The following is a 17,964-nucleotide window of genomic DNA, read 5'->3' on the forward strand; positions in this document are numbered from 1 at the left end:
CATTTCTCTCTGACGTTATGTGCAGGCTGTGAGGCTCAAATGCTGCTATGATGTTGTACTGTTGAGGTTCGATTCATGAAATGATTTTGAGTATTGGGAGTCTTACTAAGTATTAGAATCTCACTGCATCCCAATTAACAGGCAACTTAAAAGATGATAATGGTGAAAATTTATACTGAGGCATTTTGGGGTGGACAGCATATTAAAAAACAAATTCGCTACTATCAGACAAGAGCTATCAATAGCATGTCAACACTTTTTGTAACATTATCATTAGCCAGAAATATAACAGATTTTGTAAAACTGTCAAGCACAAATTTTAGCATTTAGTTAACATTTAGCATTTAGCATTTAGTTAAGTTAATTAGGATTAGATTTGGCACTAATATGAGTTTTCAGTAACTTCCTAGATGATGGTTAAACACTCAGGATGTGGTTTAATGCTAATGTTAGCATGCAGTTAGCTAATTGTAAAGTTTGCAAGGAAGTGGTTTAGGACTCATGCTGGCATTCTGTAACTTCCAAGCTAAGTGTAATGTTAACTAAGAAGTGGCCTAAATCTGATGTCACCCTTTAGCAACATCCTAGCTAATGGTTAAGTAAGCTAGGTAAAGTAAGCTAGGATGTAATTTAGTAGTAAAATAGGCATTCCGTAAACTCCTAGCTAATTTAAAGCCAACTTAAAAGTACTTACTGCTACGTACGTACTGCTCATGTTAGCTTGCTGTCAACAGCTAATGGTAAAGTTTGCCTAGAAGTGGTTAAAAACTCCTGTTCACATTGGGTAAAATCCTAGCTAACTATAAAGTAAGCTAGGATGTTATATAGTTGTAAAAAATAACATTCAGTGTCTTTCTAGCTGATGGTAAAGCCATTTAGAATGTGGTTTTATACTAATGTTAGCATGCAGTTACTAGCTAATGGTGAAGTTTTTCATAAAGTGGTCTAAAACTTGTGTTAGCATTCTGTAATTTGCTAGCTAAAGGCTGAGTTAGCCAAGAAGTGGCCTAAATCTGATATTACTCTTCAGTTACTTCCTAGTAAATGGTAAAGTAAGCTAGGGATTTATTCAGTACTTATACAAATTTAGAAGCTTCCTAGCAAATTATAAAGCCAGGTACAAAGTGCTTAAATGATTAATTTTAGCATAAGTTACTTCGTAGCTAACTGTAAAGTTAGCTAGAAATGTGTTCAGTAGTATAATCTGCACTAAGTGACTTCCTAGCCAACTGTAAAGCCAACAAGGTATGGTTAAATGACTTAATAGCTAATTTTAGTATTATTTGTGAAAGGTTTAACATTTATGTTACCAGTTACTTCCTAGCCTATAGTAAAGTAAGCTAAGGTGAGATTTAGTACTAATATGAGCATTCAGTAACTTTTTGGCAGATGGTAAAAATACTTAGGATGTTGTTTAATACTAATACTAGCATGCACTTAGAAGCTTATGGTAGAGTTTGCAAGGACGTGGTTTAAAACTCATGTTAACATGGGGTAACTTCCAAGCAAACTGTAAAGTTAGCTTGAAATTTGTTTAGTAGAAAGGTTACCATTCAATTACTTCACAGCAAACTGTAAAGCCAACTTGAAAGTGCATGCTAATGTTGGCATGCAGTTACTAGCTAATGGTAAAAACAAATGGTTCAAAACTCATATTAGCAGATAGCATATTAGAAGTGGCCTGAATCTGATTTTTACCTTTCAGTTACCTCTTAGCTACTTCTGTAACTTCCTAGCTAAAGGTTATGTTTACTAAGAAGTGGCCTAAATCTGATGTTACCTTTCATTTACTTCCAAGCTTGTGGTAGAGCAAGCTAGGAAGTTATTTAGTACTCATATTAGCATTAGGTATCTTCCTTGCTAACTGTAACATAAGCTAGGACCAGATTTAGCAATAATATTCGCATTCAGTTACTTCCCGACCGACTGTAAAGCCAACTAGAAAGTGCTTTAATACTAATGTTAACATGCAGTTTCTAGCTTATGGTGAAGTTTGCTAAGAAAAGGTGTAAAGGTCATCCTAGCATTCTGTAACTTCCTACCTAGCTACGAAGTGTACTTATACTGATGTTACCACGGATTAATTTTCTAGGCCTATATTATAGTTTGCTGGGAAGTGATTTAAAACTCATATGACCATTAAGTAACTTCCAAGCTAATGGTAAAGCAAGCTAGAAATAATTTAGCTGTCAACCGGGTCCATCAATTCTGTCTTCTGTTTGTTCTTGGTTAAATACAACTCCATGTCCCCTCAGATTGCTGTTATTTGGAGCCTGGTAGTGCTCAAATTATAATACCTTTTTCAGATTTATATGGTATTTTTTGGCTGATCACCAGGGTCAGCCCTACACATGGGTCTGTATCTGCCTGATTGACTGGCTGCGTGAGTGACTATACTTTCAGAGCCGTACAGAGTTGCGCCAGCGGAGGAGTAGTGATATCTAATGGTTGTTCACCATACTCTTTCCATAGCACTGTGGATACCTTGTTCTGGGGAGTAGGTGGAGCTTCTCCTCTACCCTGTCAGGCATTTCAACAGGCATCACAGATAGTCAAGGTCAGCCATATACTAGGTTTTAACCTTGTCTTTTTTTTTTACATGAACTACAGCAATATGAAATTATAGCAGCTTTTGAGCTTCCCATCCTAAGGGTGACACTGGAGGAAAATGGCTTCTGTCTTATTATGGTCAATTGTTTAAAAGGAGGGTATGCCAAGGTATGTACAATTTTATGGAAACCCAAAAGGTCAATACATACATTGTGTTTTACTCTATTTTCCTGTGGTAACAAGTTATTCTCAGTTGTTTTTTCCTATTATTTTAACTAATTTATCTCATATCTTGAGATATGATACACTTTATTGTCCCCTTGGGGAAATTTGTCTTGGGCTCCAAGTGCTGCAGACAACAATTCTGAGTTTTTCCCTTTTAGATTGAGTTAACTCTTAAAGATCTCAAGATTAAAAATAAGCTTTTAAATATGAGAAAACTAGTGTTGTTATTATACGGTAATGTGATTAACTGAGACGTACTTGATAACATGGAAAAACAGAGCAAAATAGAATATGTGCATGTCCTCTTGGGGTTTCCATACCAATTAGTTTAAAGCAATAACGTATACACTTGAAATGAATGGATTGAAAATAGAATATATTTTGGCCTCAGTTCTTATAGATTTATCTGAAATGTTATCAAAATCAAATGCGCAGCACTAGAGGATCTTAACTTAGAGATGCTTTAACAGAAAGGTCAATTTAACAATGTTAAAGCAGACTTTATATATTAACCAACATCCAAATCTTTTTTGATTTGATGAGGGTTTTGACAGGCTCTCCTGTGTTATATTTAATATGAAAAAGACACATTATGACTGTGAATCAAAGAAGAAACAATCCATGTATCATGCTGTGTAGAACATATACAAGCAGTAGTGATGGTAGTTTACTCGAAGCATTAGATAATATTCTCTTTAATGTCAGGTGTAGCAGCAGTTTTAAACATAGAATCAGCGTGAATAGTGTTTCAAATGATCTTGTATTTTAACTGCCTTAAAGCTCAGAAAAAAGATACTTTATTTCCACAGTCGTGACTGAACTGCGGTCAGACTGCAGTGAACAAAGACTTGAAAATGAATGTAACCTCTGCAAAAGATAGAAATATATCACGTAGAGTACTTCTGCTGTTTGTGTATGTTTTGCGTTTGTGATTTTGCAAAGTGAGACGGTAACTGTTGCAGATCTATGCAGCTCTGCCTCACAGATCCTTTCTTTAAGTTTGGTTAACAGCAGTGTACAGATTTTCTTTGTGACGTGTATGTTTGTAAAAATATGAGGAGAAAAAAATGGCTATATACGACAAATGTTGCTGGTTCAAATTGTTCTATAAGATGGAAAGGATAATGTCTAAATGTTTATTTATTTTTGATGTCTTAAAAGATGAAACAATAAAAAGAACAAATTATATGAGGAAATATATAAATACAACTTTTCAAAATGGAATACCACATGTTGTTTGATGATTCTTGTGTAAAATCCATGTTAAGATTGTTGCAGTTAGAGTGTATCTAGTTATTCATTTTCACAAAGATTTTGTTGGATCTTCTATTTATTGATTATTTTTAGGTTTATTTTGTGCTTTATTTTTAATGGGTGCTATTTTAAAACTGCCTTTGTGGTAATGGTGTAAGGAGTTAAATTCTGAGGTTTGCATTTTGAAGTAGACCTTTTTTTTTCATGACATTTCTTTTAGCAGAGCTATGTGTTGGACTTATTTGCTTTAATGCATCTGCTCCCTCCAAAAACCTGTTTTCTTCTGGGTCAAATTATTTAAAAGTTAATTTAAGAAAAGAAAGGGAAAATCCTTAGAAATCAGTTTTACACTGCAGGGCTAGATTTCTCCTCTGCTTCTCTGCTCTGTTTGTTAGTTTGTAGAGTCTTTGTTCTGTCAATTGTATTTTTCCCTTCTTTGTGTTACTTCAAATTCGAACTTCTTTTCCGAAACCTCACACTTCACGTTGCTGTAAAATGTAGCTGTATTTAAAATGTCTTTTCTTGACAATGCTAGCATTGAATTTGCAGCCGGCCCTTGCTCTTTCTGTCAGGCCCTTCAGCTAGCCGGATGGTAGACGGAGAAAAAGAACATGTCGGAAAACGTGACTGAAATTACAATCGCTTGGCTTGCATCTTTGTCCCCCTCCATGGCCACAGTGAAAGACAGCGTCTTAAAATAGCTCTCCTCTCTGGTTATTTACATTATCTTAAGTGCTCTACTCTCTCTCCGGGTCCGTGACTCGGGGAGGAGCCAGGCGGGAGTGGGTGGGGTTGCTTGTGGTCAGTTGGAGAAGATGGACTTGGGTGGGGGCTAGAACAGGGTGTAGCCATAAAAAATCCACCGATTCTGATGCGCAGGAATGACGCAGATGCCCCACCCATCTGCTGCACCTCCTCCCTCCATCGTTGGTGTCCTTTTGACGTCCTTGAGAAGTAACACCAATCCCATAAAAAGAACAGAGGGAGGAGAAAAAGAGAGAGAGATCGTCCCATCTCCATTCATAGAAAGTACCTCAGAGAGCACTCATGATAATTAACAATTATGAAGGAAAACTGTCGCTTGTCCAAAAGTCAATCCATTTATTTACGCAAGAGGAGTCCACGGCTGGGGGATGGTCTGTGCGAAAGACTCTCTTTGAGAGCATTTGGATGTTAACCAAGACAGAATCATTGGTTCATTCTGCTGGATATTTTTAGAACGTCCTGTGAGTCAGGATACATGGCCAGATGATCCATAACTGACACATTTTTTGAGTATTGCTTTAATTTGCTTCTTGTTCTTTTTTAAAGGAAAGGTCATATTAACCTTATTTTAACCCATGAGCCCTTCAAATCAGAGCGTTTCCATTTATTAAAAGAATGCTGAAGCTCTCATTCAGCTGGATCCTCTCCTTTTTGGTCAGAAAGAAGCTTCAGAGTCTAATTAGCTCCCAAAAGAAGAACCAGCAGACTTTAGGCTCTGACCCATGTGTGAGAATGTGAATTTTAACCAGTTTTCCTTCACTAAATTTTATCTGTTCCAGCTATCTGACTTGTCTTCCCAGGTCAACCTCAACCAAGAGATAAAAAGGAATTCTGGGAATCCAGGTCCCACCAGAGCACTACTCTTCAACGTGGACATGAGGAGATGAGATTACAGAGCAGACGGTGCTTCAGATAGACATCTAATGTGCTGGAGTCAGGATGAACTTCAGAGACAGGACGTAAGGCAAGGTGACTGTCCCAGAATTACGCTGCAGTCTGTTAATGTTACTTGTCCAAAGGAATGTTTATTTGTTTTTTGATCATCTTAACAGCCCGGAGTAAGCAAACTCTATACAGGCTGAATAGCTAGGTCACTGTTTAAACAAGTTAAATCTCTCTAACGATAGCACAAATATCAGTTCACTGAAGTAAAATACACCATTTTAGCTATGAAGACAATACTCAAAATCAGCATCGTAAAAGTTGAGAAAAAGAAGGTACAACAAATGTAATTTTCATGGACAAAAACCCAACATAAAAGGCCTACATACATTTTTTCTTGCCAAAAGATCTGGGTATAAACTATCCATTATTACGACGTAGAGCCACTCTGGAAAATAAGAAATAACAAGAATCTGTTCTTTTATAGAGAAAAAGTTTAGAAAGTTTTAAATTTACAGGAAAACAAAACATTTTTTTTACTTTGAGAGACGCAAGTTTACATGAATCTGAACTGTGAATTTTTGAGATTATAAAATCAAATTGCTGATTCTGTGGAAGAAAATCTGACCAGATTGTTGTTTCCCTGTTTCCCTGCTTGTCCACAAGTGCTGCAGTTGAGAGCCTGATCAAGTGAAACTTCTGATCAATAAGGAAATACTTATTATTTTTAGCCCAGAATCATCATATTATCATCATCTCGACTTAGAAGAGGAATTTCTGTAAACTGGGGCTGTCCAACCACTTTTTTCAGTCTGGATTCTTGTACATTTTCAGCTTCACAATGTCATAAATTTATGACTAAAAAGATGGATTTTTTCTTTTGTAGTTCATGGTATCAAAATATTTGACTTTTTAAACTGAAATTTTGAGATTTTTTCTTGTAAATTCTCAACTTTTTAAACTCATTAATTCTAAGTTCGGTTTCTTGTGTATATATGTATACTTGACTTATAATCTTAAAAAAATATCCTCCTTTTTTCTAAAAATTAACAGTTCCTCTTTATTTGATATCTTTTAGAGAGACTCCAACACACCATCGACCATAATGTTTCTAATCATGATTTTTTAAAGATATATGCCCCCCCATGCCTCCCTGAGATCTCTGCCCCCCAAGGGGTACTCAGACCCCAGGTTGGGAATCACTGCTTTACAGGGTCAAAGTATAATTATTACTGGGAATCAGCCACATAAACCAAAACTTAATTAGAAAAACTAGTCTATTGGACTTTTTAAAAGGGGGAGTTACTTAATCTTCTGGTAAATAAAGCCTAATAACGACACAACTTACCTGCATCATGATCATTTAAGGATGCCCTTTTTTATAACCAGGCTCATAGCAGATGCCTCAATTTACACTATTTTGTCCAAATATGTTTCTCACAGGTGACCCAACCTTTGGATGCCCCCATGACAGCACTGTATGAAGACTCTTTACAGACTAATGAAGGTAGTCTACATATTCTCTCCCTATATTTAGTTAAACTTAAACATCTCTGTTCAAACGAGTATGGAGGTGCTTTTAACCTCAGAGTGCTTTCATATGACTCAAGTTTAAGTGACGCCCACCACCCTGTGTGCAGAATCAATATTTTTTATTGAAGGAAATTTAATGATGCCATTAGGAAAATGAATAAATACATAAAAAATATATTGCTCTTAGGGACAATTTCAATTTTTGTTGCAAAAATGTTCTTGTACAAGAGGATTATCTTTAAACACCTACTGTAATAATTACAGATTTTGTTTCTACACTTAGTTTTCCCAAGTTTTAATTATGATGCTTCCAAACAGTGTTCCTGGTGCTGTTTGCTGCATGTTATCCCCACATTTCTGTGCTGTCCCATCTAAAAAGGGCAAAAGTTCAATGTGTACTACTATTTTTCCTGTTTCTATGCTACTTAGTTACATACTGTTATGTCTGGGCTTTCAAATTGTTGTTGGTACTTGCATATCTTAAGCTCACATAGTATTACAGCGATTGTGAGACATCATTATTTTTTGGGTACAGAAGATTTTAGTGTTTTTTAGCAAATGTCCAGAGTGAAATGTGAGGTTTGAACATGATGTAAACCATCAGACATGGATCCTGGGTTCTTGTCCTGATAGCGTGACACAAGACAGCTCATATCTCATCTGAGACTCCGGCATCACGTCGGCGGGCCACTATTTATGTCCTTCTTAAGTAATGTCCCCTGTAATTCAATTTCAAGGCAGCTAATTGAAACATCGGAAGAGGGCGAGGGATGCAAAGGGGAAAACAAGAAGTGACATGAGTTTGAGAAGGAGAAATGTGAGATTATAAGAGAAGGTTATAAAGGTAAATGTTAAGGCAATACTTTTTATACATATTGTGATAAAATAAAAGATTTATACACCCAAGTACAGACACATACCAAAATAAGATAATGCCAAGTAATTGTTTCCCATATATCTCTCCATCTCCTCCATTAGTCCATCCGAGCAGCTGAAGAGCATCTTTAGCAAAATGAATGTAGCGGCTGCTCTAATCCAATCAGCCCTGCGAACCTAATTATGGAAGCAGCTATGTTCCACTCAGGCCGGCTGCAGGTAGACCGTCTGGAGCTCAGCACAGGAATGATGCGACTGCTCTGAAATCAGCAAAACCCAACGATTACAAATGAGCTGCAGCCACGAATCTGCTGCTCTGATGTGAAAGAACAGCTAAGAGTCTAACAGTTCTTTCGATCCCTCAGATTTGCACAAGCAGCAGCACTGGATCGATCAGAATTTGATTGTTTCACTGGACCTGCATGTATGAAGAGTCACAGGTCAAAGATTAAGAGATTGAATGTATGTGAAATCAAAGTCCAGTCATGTTGCCATATTGCTAAATTAATTTCTTTTTCTGTTATAGTAGATTTTAATTTATTTTTACCACCTTCTATGTACTCCTTTATTCACAAATGTGCAGCCATCGTTAACCCATATAGGTCTGATGCAACATTTGCATGTATATTCATTTAAGACCTTTCTGTGCATTCAGGATAAACTTGCAGTTTTTTTGTTTTATTTTAAAAAATATATTGATTTTTTTTTTTTTTTTTTTTTTTTTTTTGTTAAACGTTGAAACAGATGACCTGATTATTTTAGAGAGTGAGAACATGGTGCAAATGTGAATGACATCACAAAGTATTTAAGGGCAACAGCAAGAAAACTAAAATTCAGTTTTGTCAAGAAACTTAAATGAGCATTTATTTATAGTAATCTCAAATTAATTTAACAGATATATCACAACTTAAACTTCTTATCTCAAGCTTTAGGGTTTCAGATAGTTTGTAAATCATATTTTTGTGTTTTGTTCAGTCGATTTATTTTTTCCTTTTGTGATACTAGATGAGCTTTGGGAGAAATGCAGAGACTTACCAAAGATTTAAGCCTTCAAGTGGCTTTTATTTCATGTCTCTATCTGCTACAGAGGCTAATAAATAAAGGGTTTAGAAATTGTTGAAATCAAAGGTTTTGGGAAGTTGTTTTTTAAGCATTACTTGGGTTTTAGAGTGTTTTTTTTAGGCAGCCTTGTGTGTAAATGGTTTAATCAGAGGCATAAATCATCACATTAAAACACCAAATGCTATGGCTGAAATTTAATACACATGTTTAGTACACATCACTGAAACAAGCAAAATAAACATGTAAGATTTTTCTCTTTATCTTTTACCTTAAATGTTGCTTCAAACGTCTTATTGTTGATGCTATGTTTTAAGGGATGGCAAAAGTTCAAATTAGAAGATCTGCAATTTCCTTTCAGGTCAAAATGTCGCAGTACTGCAAGTATAGTTTAGCAAATATTTGGAGATTAAACACAAATTTTACAGTTTGACACACAACAGAAAAAGTAAAGTGCAGCACTAAATAAAAATTAAGAAATGTAGTATTCTTCTATGAAGACTCTGTACATTTATCTAGTGAAACAGAAGCTCCAGTAAATAAAATGCTAGCTTTTCTTAATTAATTCATAGTGATTATTATATTAACTGCACGCAATGTTTGAATGCATCTCTCCTTATCATTGTTAGTTAATATTCTGTTAAATGACCAGTCAATAGAGCACATATTAATAGGTGTCTTTGCAAACTGACTGCCTGATATGTTACCAGATTTTGTATCTGCTACTATGTAGGATTAAGTCTTTCATGGGAATTAAGCAGAAGCAGCCTTAAAACATGTATAACATCCATAAATCTCTGTATTCTGTCTTGATGTCTTTATTCATATGAAGGCTGCCCTCAGTCAGGCTCTTTTCTAGAGACAGGCTGGATGGACAGAAGTCTTTTTCATCCCATAGAAAGTCACTGGGGAGAATAATTTAGTGACATCGCACACACAGGAACACATATTTCCCCCAGGGGACCTGTTCACTCTAAGAATGAAGAAGACGCTTAGGAGAGGAGGGTGGATGGGACCCATGTGAACCATTCACCCACACACATGCAAGGGCCCTGCTGGTGGTGACGGGTGGGGGGTTGGTGAGACAGAATCACAACGGGAAAAACATTTGAATGACAATGTTTTATTTTGCAAATCAAGATTTGACGTTAGATCATTTGAATGTACATGTTCTTATTTAGAACCAGTGCATACTAACTTTGATTTTACCTGAATTAATACCAGATGTCTTTGGTAACTAAAGTGTTACATTTTTATGTCTGCAGGATGAGCAGCTCCAAGGAAAAATGACGGTCTCACACAAGACAAAGGGACAAAGACGGCAAGAAAATGTTCAGAGGGCCGTCATACCTCTTAGATCATCACCAAGCACACAAGCCTCCAGCCCCACCCAGATCTGTGTGTGTGTGTGTGTCTTTAGTATCACAGTCAGAGCGCTGCCTGAGTTGGAGCCAGAGGATCCATTAGAGCTGATTGAGGAGCACAAGGGTGCAGACGTAACCCTGAGAGAAGGTGAAGAGAACACACACACACACACACACAAAGAGAATTAAGCCCAGTCACATAAAAGAAACTGGAGCCACAGGGAGATATGTCACAGTCATAATAAAATAAAGTCCAAAAAAGGCCACAATACCCATGATACTCTCAATGAAAACACAGGCATTAAAGCTTGTACAAAGACTTAGATGCCCACAGTTTACATACATGCACATGCACACAAAATTTCTCTGTTTTTATTAATGCAGGTGGAGGACATTTTGGTTGCATCATGCAAAAGGTCTAAAGAGAGAGCTGTCTAACTTAATAGAGATGTCACAAAACAGAAATATGTGTGTTTGTAATGTATAAGGGGTTACAAAATAAATGGAAGCACATCTGTAGGATCTTTTTGCTTTCAGTGAAACAGTGGGGATTCCTCTTCCCTTCAGAAATATTTACTTGTCACTGAATGACAACTGCAGGTGTTACCAATCACATTTGCAATGTTTCTGTTTTTCTTTAAGTGTCTCAGTGTGGCAGTGAGCCCAGCCCTGTTTTACAAGCTGAAACTAATGTGTTGCTACTCCAGTATCCTAACCGATTGGTAATTGTTGTCTGGCTAACACTTGACTGTTTATTATAGGTGTAAACTCTCCTAGTGTATTTCACTAGACTGATTACACAGTTGTCTCCTCCAGGGCATGAGGGATATGTGACAGTTTTCAGCCTCAGCTGGAAGTGTAATTAGCCTGCTTCACAACAGTTAAAAATAGTGGAAGAAATTTAATTTAATTGTCTGTGTCTTGCTTTTAAAAAATCCTTAGTGCTTTTTGCTCTGTACCCTAACAGCAGGTGGATAATGTTAGCAGTGTGTGGGTGAGTGGAGTTAAGCAGTTAGCACAGTGCTGAATAAGAAGCCTGGGGTGTGGTTAGGCAAAAATAAGGCAAGTTTATATATTTACGGTAACTCATTTGGAGCCTTTATATATTTTTTAAAAGCCTTGAATTTGATTTTTTTTAATTAAAGGCTATCAAATGCTGTAAAAGTCTTATTTCGTCGTTGAGAGGTCTCAAATTTTACATAGCACTTGAAATGAGAGACATGTGGGCACTTCAGCAAATCAGCATGTCTGGTTACACTGTTTTAAAAATGTTGTGGTGTTGTTTTGTCAGAAATTTGTGGCATTTAATAAAGCTTTTATGTCCATGTATAATGTTCACATTCTCAGGAGGATAGAGGAAAGGAGAAAAAGATGAAAAATACAGGGAGTGAAAGGCAGGGGCAGCTGTTGATTATAAGATGACTTGCAAAAAGGCAAAGTAACTTGAGATGATGAGAATCAAAGCCATTGTGTATTTTAATTCATAGTGGCCATTCCTATGCTATATATTTTTTGCCATGAAAAATTAAAAAACGTACACATTTTCTATAAAATCCCATCATCATCCAGGGACTTCTGCTGTGTTCCATTGACCTCAAGAGGGATGTCAGAGCTGGGAATGACGTCACACCTGAGTTGAACGCGTTCCATTTGCTAAAATACTTAAAAATACGGCCACAAGGAAACATATTTAGAAGTGATGATACACCTGCTCCATGATCTGTGATCAAAGTAAACTCTCTTTAAAGCTCTTCTCTGTGCTCATTTTAAACAAGATGATGCAGGAGATGTGTCACATGTCAGAAACATCCCCGGTGAGATCATGGTTTCATTGCTGTTCTGTCAGCTGTAGTCGCTGCATAAACAAATTTGAATATGTGTCTGTCTCTACGTAGCCAGCATCACAAGGCAGGTGGGCTGTGTGATGCTTTGTTAAGGCTCCACATTTAAATGTGTGCACTTAAACTTTGTAGATAAGTCAAGAGGCACAGCGTTGATGCTCCCCTTATTGTGTTGTTGGCCTGTCACCACACATGCACACTGCTGTGCAGACGCTGAGCCATCATGCAGTTGAGAGTGCAATAAGGAGGGAATGGCAACCGCTGTGGGAGTGGGTGGTAATGGTCAGAAATTCTGCAGGATTAGGAAGAGTCCCGCACAGGGATTTAGTTTACAGAAAACTAACATTTTTTAATCATTACATTTCTCATAATGAGGGAGAAATGCACTAAAAATACACTTCTACATTTCCGCTGGAGATATTGCCAGAGCATGTACACATCCTTGGATCCCAAGAGCACATGTGCCTGGGACCGCTTCCAGCATGAACCTGGAAGCAGTGTTAATTTTGGCAGCTATTTTTAATTTTAGTCTTAGTTTTATTCTTTAAATGAAATGCATGTTAGTTTTAGTTACATTTTAGTCATTTCTATCCTTTTTAGTTTTGGTCGAAGAAAACTCAAAACACTTTAGTCTTTTCTTTTAGTCCAAGCATCTATTCTTTTGCCTAAATCAGGTACCAAATCATTGTAGTGTTCTATGCACCCTGCCAAACCTGGGGTCCCTGCTTTCCACAGCTGAGAGGCAGAATAGCTACAGCTGCATTGTTTTTTTGACAGACTTACCCACAGCGGAGAAATATCATGGATTTCGAATGTCCAACGAAAACTACATTACATTTTAGTCTACTTTTAGTCATCTTGATGAAAACTGAACTTAGTTTTTGTCAGTTTTAGTCATCACAGATCTGCTTTTGTTAGTTTTAGTCTAGTTTTTGTCATGGAGAAAATGGCTGTTGACGAACATTTTTAATCATAGTTTTAGTCAACGAAATTTACACTGCATGAAAGCACACTTTTAAGTGTATTTCACCTTCATTATGAATAAAAACAAAACATCAGTTTTCTGTTTAGTAAATATGTCTCATCATGTGCCGTTTTTGTTGAACAGAGTCCTCAGATGGGCAGAGCTGGGCAGCATGGCATGTACTCATCATATTGTGTTATTGTTTTTGTTGAAAGCCCCCTGGTGGCAGAATTTTACAAACCATGCATTTAAGACCTTGGAAAACCAAAAAAGCACAGAGCAAAAAAAAAGCTCTGTGTTTATGTAATTAAAAGGTCTTAAAAGTCATTTACTTTTTAATGGCATAATGACTTAAAACTGAATTGTAACTGATCATGCATTGTACTTTTTAGTCTGTTTTGTAAATCTAAACAGTGAGAGGTAAACATACCCATTGAAACAACTGAGTTAAATCGATCTTACATACTCACATTTGCTGCCTTCCCTCTCCACACCTCCAGGCTACTCATATTTTTCTTTTAACAAGTGCTCCTAAAACATAAAAACAAGTGTCCCAAGTAAGATCTAGTAAAGCTTCTGAAAGCCAAGACTTTATTTTACCATGCCAATGTTATTGTAGGAGCATAAAAAGTCAAAGTGTGTTTCCTGTAAAAAGAGCATAAAGACAGTGTTGACAGAGTAAGAGAGGGTCTCCACCTCTCATCTCTGTCAGCATGTCAGATGGGAGCACAAGGAGCATCGCTAGAGAGGAGCTGGGTGAGGGTGCGAGGGGGGTGGAGACAGCACGTAGATGATGGTTGGGTGCCGTAAAGAGCTCAGAGAGTGTTGTGGGGGGGTCACACTCCAGCACACAGCAGAGTGACGGTGTTTGGCTGGGTGTCACGTCAGAGGGGCCACCTTACGTCACAGGCAAGGGTGAGAGAGGTCTTAATACAGCTCTGCACTCACTTGTCAATGAAAATATAAAATAAAAATACAGAAAGAGAAAAAGAACAGAAAAGGAAAGTCACAACAACCCATCAGCCCTTCAAAATAAGAAGAGACCTTATAAAAATACAGAAACACTTTTACATCAGCATTTTTGGTCCGTAGTTTTTCAGCATCAAGAATAGAAAAGATAATGTAGAAACTAGGGCTGACAAAGTTAACGCGTTAACTTTAATTTATTTTAACGCCACAATTTTTTAGCATACTATTAACGCATGCACATTATGTGTGACCCCCGACCCCTCCCATAGTTTGCAAGATCAGGAAGCGGTGCAAGCAAGCAAAAATAAAGGACAGAGATTTTTGAATGGCAAGTTCAGTTTTAGATAAGACTGAAGTTGTTTGCACTTACTGTTGGCATGAACTGATGGAGTTTGTAGAGTCTTAAATATTCCATACTACTTGCTAGCCAAGCGCACCGCCAATGCAGAGAGCCGCCCCCTAGCCAGAGGCAGGCCATGCTGGATTGTTTACATCTGAAACGCTCAGACAACGTGGAGGATGAGGTTCTGCTAGAAATAATTCGCATCCAACAGCTGCACTTATGAACTTTCTTCGAGAGCCATTATTGTAAGTGAAATACTAAAAGGCTCTCTGGACTTCATGTTTGCTCTCAGCAGAGACTTTACTTCTCCCAGTAATCTGCAGTTTAACTCTGTATATATATTATCTCTTTCTTGTATCATCCTGTTTTGAGCCCTCTTGGTGGAGAGAGGTGTTTCTGTGGGCCTTCATTCCCGCCATGTGAAGTTGAAATGAGATGCTTTTAGCAGAAAGGATCCAGAGAATGATTTGTTCTTGAATTCCTTTAAACCTTAACTGACCATGCAGGCTACGTTATGTACACGTGTGATGCTTGAGACCCATTGTTATGTGTTAAGCTGCTGAGAACAACAGAGGAGTTAACTTCTAGAAGTCTGTAGCTGGACACTACATTGTAGTAATGTTACATTAAGGTCAGTATCTCCATCTGTTGTGGCTTGTTGAGTTTACCATGTTATACGCTCATCATATTTCTGGAGCATTCAGTATCTTTGAGCTTAATCTAGAGATTTATTTGGACATAATCTGTCATTGTTTTGGGTTGTTGCCATGAACAAACATTTGCATAAAGAACGAATTTTTGTTCACTTTTGTTGATAAGGGCATCTAAATCTTGAGAAATATTCCTGTATAGTACATTTAGAACAGATAAACGTGTTTAATCTCACAACTATGAAAGTTGTAAGATTAAACACTAGCCTTAGTGGAAACAAAATATAAATCACTCATTCAGTCTATCTAATCATCCATCCCTTCAACCACTAGATGGAGCCAAATGCACTAAATACAGGGTTTCAACAAAAACAAATTTTTTCAACTGTAAACCCTTTAATTTTAGTTTGCCATTATTTTTATATCTTGCAGCAGTTGTTTCAAGAGTTATATCCTTAATTTTACATAACAGGGCAAGTACATAATAATTGACTGAACTTAAGAAGATTAGAGTTGTAGATACTGAATAAATGTCCTTGTAGCATGTTTGAAATAGCGATGTTTATGGACATACACCTTACTTTAGAGTGCATCTTACACATTTAATTTAATTTCTGGTCCTTATTAGCTATTTGCAGCTCCTCCTAAAAGACATTTACCTTCTCTCAAAATTGAATCTTGATAAGCGTTTGATGCCCACAGTGCTCAAACTATCCAGAGTTTCAAAAACATTAAGCCCCGAGCATGACAATTAAGTTTGATTTGGGGCTTGAAATGCAAATTTTTTTTCTTGTATTTAATTACTTTTTTTGTTTTTGTTTTTTTTTTTTTATTTTGACATGCTTTAAGTTGTGTTTCATGAAGTAGATTGCCCAAAAACATATAACAACAAAGAAATGTCTACCATACTTTAGTCCACAGAGGACCACAGGCAATTCCAATCCCATGCCAATTGGCTTCTCTGTAATTTAGGGTGGCATTTATGTGTTTATAAGCTCTGTGTGGCTTTTTCTGCTCCTTTAACTGATTGAAAGAATAATAGAGGGAGCATAGGTTAATAAAGTTTTGACACTATAGGTTATTAATACTTCTTTTCTTTCAGTTAATTCCATTTAATGTTTTGAAAAAATGACTTGGATTTTATTAAACTTTTTTAAATTTAAATGCTACTGTCCAAATGTACAGGTCCACAGGCAATACTAATCCCATGTGAATAGCACTTATGTGACACTATTTCTTACTTTTCTGTTACTCACATATCTCCTTACCTCTTTCCTTCTTACTCACCTACTTACTTTCTTATTTACTTACAGACTTTCTACCTTCCTTCCTTCATTACATACTTCCTCCTTCCCTTCCTCTCTTCCTTCTTTCCCCCCATCCTTTCTTACTTACTCACTACTTCATTTCTTACTTGCTTATTTACTTTTAAGATGAAAAATGAATTTATGTATTTTTCTCTTCAGCCTCACATAATTTCACTCAGAGGTTTATCATTAATTAACTGAAAATAGAAACTCATAGGTTCTTTGTGCACATTTTCACAGCTAAAGCATAGGCTCATCCCATATTTGTGATTTGCCAACACAAAAGCTGCATGAAATAAGATAAAACTACATCTGGGTCTCATAGCAGAGCCCATATGATGATTAAGTGAGCGTCCAGATCTCTTAACCTTCATATTTCCCAGGAAACTCCTGGGAAATTTTACAACCTCCAATTATCTTCTGCCAGACTGAGAGAAGTAACACTTACAGACATGGCACAGACATGAGGTCAGGATTGGACAGTGGATGGCAATTTAGCCGCTCTGTGCACAGAGAGAAAGAAATACCTTATCATCAGTTTTCCAATGAGAAAATATTTGCTTCACCAGTTTATGAATATAGAAAAAAAACACTTTTAGTAACTAGAATACTTAATCTTTGTATGATTTAAAGGAAAAATCAGTCCTAATGAGTAAAAGCTAAAGAAGAGGAACCAAAATGAAACACCGCAGCACACCAGCTTTGTAACTCCTGCTTAAGCTGCTTGTCTTTACTTGTTTGTTGTTTTCAGAGGCATTTTTAGAGTTATCTATGCTATGATTTACAAATATTTTTCTCCATGTTAGTCACATATAGTGTTGTAAGTTTGAACGCCTCTAAATGAAATAGTTGTAAAATCGAAATCAAAATGAAACATCCCATAATAGTAGCTGGTTAAAAACCTCTTCAAAGTAGGCTAAGTTCTCATCTTTGTACATCCTGTTGGTTTTGTTAGTCTGGTCAGAGATTTTGATCATCACGTCTGATGTTTTACTGTTCATGAGGGAAAAATATCTACTTGTGTTGCATTTCTATTCTCTTTTACTGAAGTATAGAATATATTTTCTGCTATAATGTAATGCTAAAATACCCTCCATTGTCTCTTTAATACTTTACCTAAATATTGGGGGAAGCTGACTGTGGTGAATGTCTCATCTCATATGTACATTTGGACTTAATAATGTCAATTATGTTTAATTATTTTATCTTCCTAATGTGACCGTCATATTACTTAATATATATATTTTAATCATGTTTTATCAGCATTCTGGCACTCATTGCACAAGTTGCAAACATAGTATCGTTGTTAACAGACTCACACTGGTGGTTAAAGTACCTAACAAGAGCTTGTACATATTTGAATATTAATTTTATATGTTTCT

The sequence above is a fragment of the Cheilinus undulatus genome, linkage group 1 (genome assembly GCF_018320785.1).
Source record: "Cheilinus undulatus linkage group 1, ASM1832078v1, whole genome shotgun sequence".
Classification (NCBI taxonomy): domain Eukaryota; kingdom Metazoa; phylum Chordata; class Actinopteri; order Labriformes; family Labridae; genus Cheilinus; species Cheilinus undulatus.